Source organism: Petromyzon marinus, chromosome 1 (genome assembly GCF_048934315.1).
Source record: "Petromyzon marinus isolate PM22_M1 ecotype Great Lakes invasive population chromosome 1, UKy_Petmar_22M1.pri1.0, whole genome shotgun sequence".
NCBI lineage: Eukaryota > Metazoa > Chordata > Hyperoartia > Petromyzontiformes > Petromyzontidae > Petromyzon > Petromyzon marinus.
In genome coordinates, this window is record NC_133667.1 from 36,023,126 (window position 1) to 36,029,846 (window position 6,721).

At 53.4% G+C, this 6,721-nt stretch overlaps 1 long non-coding RNA gene across 1 annotated transcript; it reads right to left on the reverse strand.

Moving 5' to 3' along the window:
• Nucleotides 1–1,042: 1,042 nt before the first annotated feature.
• Nucleotides 1,043–6,514, reverse strand: LOC116941912 (uncharacterized). Its single transcript, XR_012941929.1, has 3 exons — nucleotides 6,059–6,514; nucleotides 3,520–3,763; nucleotides 1,043–2,456 (listed from the first exon to the last, which is right to left on the reverse strand). It is a non-coding gene; the product is annotated as an uncharacterized LOC116941912 (long non-coding RNA).
• Nucleotides 6,515–6,721: the final 207 nt, after the last annotated feature.

Sequence of the window (6,721 nt, forward strand, 5' to 3'; positions counted from 1 at the left end):
TCGCTCGCATCCGTGGCATCTGAGACACTCGGCGTGCAGGGCATCCGCGTGAACATTGGAGACACCAACCGATGCTGCCGTTTACCCACAACACCGGGTACTTGGTTAAGGCTAAGTTAACCTGGGGGAGCGGGCAGAACAAGTTCGAATATCACGCGCCACTGATGTTAGCCGTGGCCGGGTAATCCAACTGTGGTTGCTGGGGTTGGTAACGCAGTGCACCGACCGGTACCACACCGCTCCTACAGACACACAGACGCGCACTCTCACACCCACGTGTGCCGAGATGTACACACCGCACCGGCTACTACTAATTTAAGGCCGAGTGGAACCAAGGAAGTTCCAGAACAGGTTCAGATACCGTGTGCCACCCATGTCTCACTATCAATGTCCCCAATTCACCCCCCTCCTTCCCCGGGTGCTGGACCACATCTGGAAACCGTAGGCGGGTGGCCATCATAAGAGTGCACGGCGCGAGGCAGGTGGGGCACGGGCGAACGCACCTGGAGGCGGGGGTCGGTGGGGGAGGCAGGGGGAGGGGAGGGGATGCACACACAGAACCTGAATTCCAGGTGCACCTAGCCAGGCACAGACAAGGTCCTGGGGGGAAACCGGGCGAGGAGTGGACGTTCTTGTACCTAGCTGGGCATGCACACACACATCAGGCAGAGAGATACACACACAAGACAAATATCTCTCGTGTAGCCGTATTGATTAGAGGGGCACGTGCGGTGCGCGATCACCTATTATGTTCGGGACAGCACGCGAGAATGCGATATGACCAGCAACACGCCCCACCGCCCTTCATCTTCGCAGTGCCGTTCCAGAGAGCTCACACACACACGCACTGCACCCCAGTACTTTAATTTGTTTTTGCACGGTGGTCAGGTATTGAACCTAGGTAGCCGGGGTCTGAGCGGGCAGTGCGAGTGGGAGGACCAGCTGCATCTCGTGGAATTGCACGTGGGAGACAGAGCCGTCCCAATTTGCCGCTTCCTACAGCAGCACTCAGCTCGCCAATCAGTGCGGAGCCGAGACCGAATTCAATTTGTGGATTTATTCTCCTCTGCAGAGCTGCATTATCAAAGCGATAATAGGCAGAAAACCAAGGCAAAAAAGCACCAGCACCGCAACCACTACCACCATTACCACTACCAACATCATCATCACCACCATTATCACCGCCGCCACCACAACCACCACCGCCACCATTACCACCAATACCACCGCCACCATTACCACCAATACCACCACCACCAACAACCACCACTACTGCCACAACAATAATCACACGCCCGTTTCACAGTCACGTGTACGGGAGCTGTCCATGCACAAATTGGTACTCAATTTTTGGCCTCCGGTGGAGGGAATGATTGAGGATGTATGTGGGGGTGATGACGGACATATGATGAAGATGATGATTGTACGACTGCTGCTGATGGAGATAGATTGTAGTTGATATGCGCGTCATGGTTCTCAACGTGTTTACATTCTTATCATGGCGATGGATCCGTTAGTATTTATATTAGACGTTGATGCCGATGTTCATAGACTGTTTCTTTCGGTAAAGTCACGTAGTTAGAAATAAAAAAATCACGACTTTAACGAAAGAACCAAAGAGTATGGATTCCTGCAGTCACGAAAGCTTCAAATCAAGATTGACTGTTCTGCTGTTATTGATATGCCAACGATGACATTTCCATCATCCTGGATATTTTAAGATAAACGATGATAGATTATTGATGATGGTGATGATGATGAGACTATAAGAGCTGTCTTGAAGGACTTGTCATCCGAGTATGAAGAGGAGATCTGGTGCCAGATACCGATTGCACCTTACTGTCGCATCAACTGCACTGACCGCGATAACCTCTTCACCTTAAATGGGCTGAAAACTTTGGTATTTATTTCAGGAAGGGCAGTAACCACAGCGCCCCCCCCCCGGCCCCCACCCCTCAGTTCTGGTCAGTTCCCGGGGCTGCCGGCGACTGCTGTGGAAACTTACCAAGCGCACCGTGAATACAGTCGCTTTGAAATGGAATCGTGCGCAAAAACATCGTCATCACACCTCGGAAGCTGCGAAGGAGTTTGAGCCCAGACAGTGCTTGGATTGGGCTGACAAATCAATTCTTAGCGATCGATTGACCCGAGTGGTGAAGTATGGTTAAAATAAACGCCGACATTCAGCAGTGATTTGACAAAACCCTGGGTGCACATGTTCACCGGCTACTGTACCGTAGACCTCGCACACTTGTTAATTTACGTTTATTCGAGTTGATTTTTTTTTGTCTCGAGAGATAAATGTGTGAACGTGTGAACAAGCGAACGATGCATGTACGTAGCACGTACGTTTCGGGCTTCGGTGGTTCCGTTCTTTGCTTTGTCCCCCTCGGGCCGCCAGGCCACGCGGTCAATGCCAACAGCACGTGACCCTGCAGGTGTGCGGGACAGGTGGCCTGGAGGGACGCAGGAGAGGAGGGGGGTGGAGCAGAGACACGGACGGAAAGGGCTCAGAGTGGAAACCTCAACTCCGGCGGTGATGGGACTGTGAACTTGTATGTGCGTCAGTTTAACACGTAGGCTTTCGCGACCAATATTATTCATAATAAAGGGTTTTGGGTTAGATCGCGTTATTTATAAATGTGTCGTAACCCTCCACCACCCGATACGGCCAATCAGCGAAAAAAGTGTCACGTTGACAAAAGACAATAAGTTCACTACTTTAGCCCACCGGTGTGTTGAAGAGTGAATCCACAACATTTACAGTTTGAGTACGACGTTTCGCTGGTAATTACATCCAGCATCATCGGGCAATTCGCCAGAATGGTAAAGCCCTCGCTTGCTCTCGGTCTTAAATAGAGCAGCTCATGTTAATGATTATGTATGTGCGTACTGTATGTTGAACTTCTTTCGCACCGTACGTTGCCAACGGTGCTAATCAGAGGCGCGGGGAAGGACAACTAAACTGGATCTCATACACGTCCCCCCCCGCTACCCCCTCTCTCTCTCTACATTGATTACACCCAGAAGACTGCCAATATTTTCTCATCCTCCCACCATCGCCGAGTCGTGACCAGGTAGCGCACATAGATCATAATTGGCGCGTTACGGTACCCAGAAACCGGGCCGGCACCGCTGACAAACCCGGGTTCGAGTCCCGGGTTATAGCCACCGCCCGTGGCGAGTTCCGTTCAAGGGGAGCGAGTCCGAGCCGATGGCCTCGCTCCGATCACCAAATGACTCTTGCACCCACTCGAAGCCGTCGGCTCGGTGGTTCTCCGTCGAGTCGGCGTTGAATCGGCGTTGCTGCGGCGAGCGAGGGAGCGCTTTGCGACACCAAGGCGTCGGATAACGGGCAATTGAAGCGACACCAGCAGCAGTGAGATGATTGTAACCATCATGCTTTACGAGTCGTAAGACTCTTATTCAGGAAGGTTTCTGCTGTTGGTACATTTAAAAAAAATATTTATTCTACGATGGTTTTCAGTCCCAATTAATTGCGAGTGTTATTTTACGTACGGGAGGAGGAAATGGGATCACCCGGAGTAAAAGCCGAACGCCTTTGCACGACTGGGGGCGACACCGCTCTGTCCCCCGTACAGATGGCAACAGATGAAGATGAGTGCACTCCGCCGGCACTGCCGACTGCCCCCTCCGAGGGAGCGTTCTCGCAGCACACCGCGGGGTAAGCTGCTCGCTGCACCATTTCCGCTTGCGAACGCTTTCGTCTCGCCAGACCTGACGCCGATATCCGACAATTGGCCTATAAATAGTGGGAAACAGAATGAATAATTTACATAATTGTTACATGTATAGTAAGGCCAAACTTTAAAAAAAAAATCATAATCAGCAATCCAGTCACATGGTCTGCCGAGCAACGGCTCCCACCTCTTCCTCTCTCTCCCCACTCCATCTACACCTGCCCGTCATGAGCCAGGATCAATCCACTGCTGGACGAGAGCCAGCCCAAGTGGTCGCCGCCTGTCTCTGGCCTGCCGAGTAACAACAATCCCACCTAGCACCTTGCCCATGAGCCGATTTCGCGGCTCCATCTCCACAGCCGCTCTCCCCGCCTGCCCTCCTCGACGCTTCCTCGGCCGAGCAAATCGAGAACATTTAAATTCTTCGTCCGAAGCGACAGCGAACGCGCGCACAAAAGCCGCCCTCCTCTGCCGCTCGCGCGCGACCGTGACGGGCACGCGCTTTGTTAGCGAGCACCTATTGAAAGGCCGGAACGAGGCAAGGTGGGCTGCAGGGGGGTGGGCGGCGGTTGGGCGGTCAACGCCAAGGCAGGCGCGGCCGCCTTTGTCTTCCCGGCTATTGTGTTGGCAAGGACAATGCATGAGCGGCAGGTGGTGGTTTTGGGACACGAGTTGACCCATGGGAGATTCGGGTCGTGTGTTTGGAGTCGAGTAGCCACTCGGGTGTGCGCGTGTGTGCGCGTGTGTTCAAAGTGCACCTAGCATGGCACAAGCGCCGTGGTGACGTCACCGCCACCTGGTGGCGACCGGCGCTTCTTGTGGATGACTTCTTGTGTGGGGTGGGGGAGCGGTGGCGCAGCGGTTAGCGCTACGCCGCGCTACGAACCCGGCGACGACGACACCAGTTCGATTCCCACTCGCGGCCAACACCAGTGACGATTATTTGAACCGGTCCTGGGCATCTCCTAGTTCGACTCAGCCTGCAAAACGAGTACCTGATGCAGTGTAAGCATCAGCACTGGGAAGACAAAGGCGGCCAGGTGTGGTGTTGGCCACACACCCCCCCGTGTGCCACAGTGCCGGACTTTATTAGGTGCTCACTAACAGCACTTGCCCCAACAGCCTGTGTAGACTATATGGGGAATCTTTGTCTTTGCCCGTTTTGAGCGGATTTACGCGTTATACTCGAATTAAAAATTTGCCCTTTTTCTTTTTGAAACCATCGCCCTCTGCTGCGAAAACGTGGCAGGAGCATCCTGAAGAGAGAGGCGCAAGACTCGGCGAGTCTCTCCTGGGCAAGACGAAGCGTAATCATCGGACTACAACTCGTAACAACAAACGTCATCTATTCCCTGCGCGTCCTGGCTGGCTGCTGGCTGGTCTCCTCACCACCGCAGCAACACCAGCTCTGGTGCCAACGAAACTAGCTGGGTAACTGGCTAGGCCGGGATTTATGAATGCATTGAATTATAGGTAGCGACACCGAAGGGGGTTAAGAGAAACGAATACAGCAAAACCGACAATTAATTTAACATTTCTCCAACTTTTAACATGTGCGCTCCTATTAAGGTAAATATTTCTCCAGAATGTTTTTTTTTAATGCTAAGCAATGTAAGACAAATCCCGCAATTCATCTTTGCATATTATTGTTACGTAACAAGATCAGATTTTCTTTCGTGCTCCGAGTAACAAGAAGTTTGTGAGAAGAGCATGGACGTGATGTTATCTGTATATTATTTACCGTTGCAGAACACGCGTGTACATTCACACACACACACACCTGGAAATGCACGCACAGGTAAGTCACCGCGAGGCGTAGCGAGTTCACACGTGGTAGAGGTTACGCACGAGGAGGCACGCGCCTTGAGACGCACAGCCCCGTCACGCGTTGGCAACAATCGTTGTAACCACACCGGACGCACGACCCTAACTATACAAAGGTAGAGTTCGCCCGTGTAGCCTCGTGCACTGTTTGGGCCAAGTGCGTCGAGCGAGCGCCTATTCAGGCCGGAACTGAATAAAAAAGCAGGGGTGGGTTGGCCAGCACCACGCCGTCTTCGTCTTCCCAGCGCTGATGTTTACACAGCGCACCGGGCACTCATTTAGGGCCGAGTAGACCTAGAGGAGGCTCAGGACAGGTTAATGTATTCGTCAGCGATGTTGACTGTGTGCGGGAATCGAACTCGGATCGCTGGGTTTATCGTGCAGCGCGCTATCCACCGTCCCACCGCTCCCCCTCACCCCCACACGCCTACACACGCGCATACGGTTATACACACACAACACACATGTGAACACGCATGTGAACACACAGATAAGCACATGCGAGTGAACGCTTTAGGCGCCATCAAGCTCACCTGCCGGGAAGCCTTGAAACGGGTGAACAGGTGAGTAGCTGGGCTGGTGAGCAGGTGGGAGGAAAGCTGCTGAGCAGCTGAGCTGCTGAGCAGGTGAACAGACGAGCAATTGGGTAGGTGAGCTGCTAAGCAGGTGAAGTGGTGATCATGCAGTGAAGCTATTGAATAGGTTAGCTGGTGAGCAGGTGGGTAGGTGAGGTGGTAACCAGCTGCTGCGCTGGTGAACAGGTGAGTAGGCGAGGTGGTAGCCAGCTGCTGTGCTGGTGAACAGGTGAGCAGGTGAGTAGGTGAGGTGGTAACCAGCTGCGCTGGTGAACAGGTGAGTAGGTGAGCTGGTGAACAGGTGAGTAGGTGAACTGGTGAACAGGTGAGCTGGTGAACAGGTGAGTAGGTAAGCTGCCCCGCGCGCCACGTGGTAACTCCACGTGAAATCCACAAGGAGCGCGCTTGGGAAAACGCGGCCTTTATTGCTACGCGGGGTCTGAGGGAGGAGCCACGTCCTGATTGACAGGTGTGTGTGGGGGGGAGGGGGTGCTCGATGGAGGAGGTGGAGGAGGGGGGGATACGAGAGTGAAATCATCCGACCACCGAATCAACCCTGAATGGGCGACCGATCTCATCATATCTCAGAGGCTAAGCACGGCCTGATTGCTGCTTGGAGTG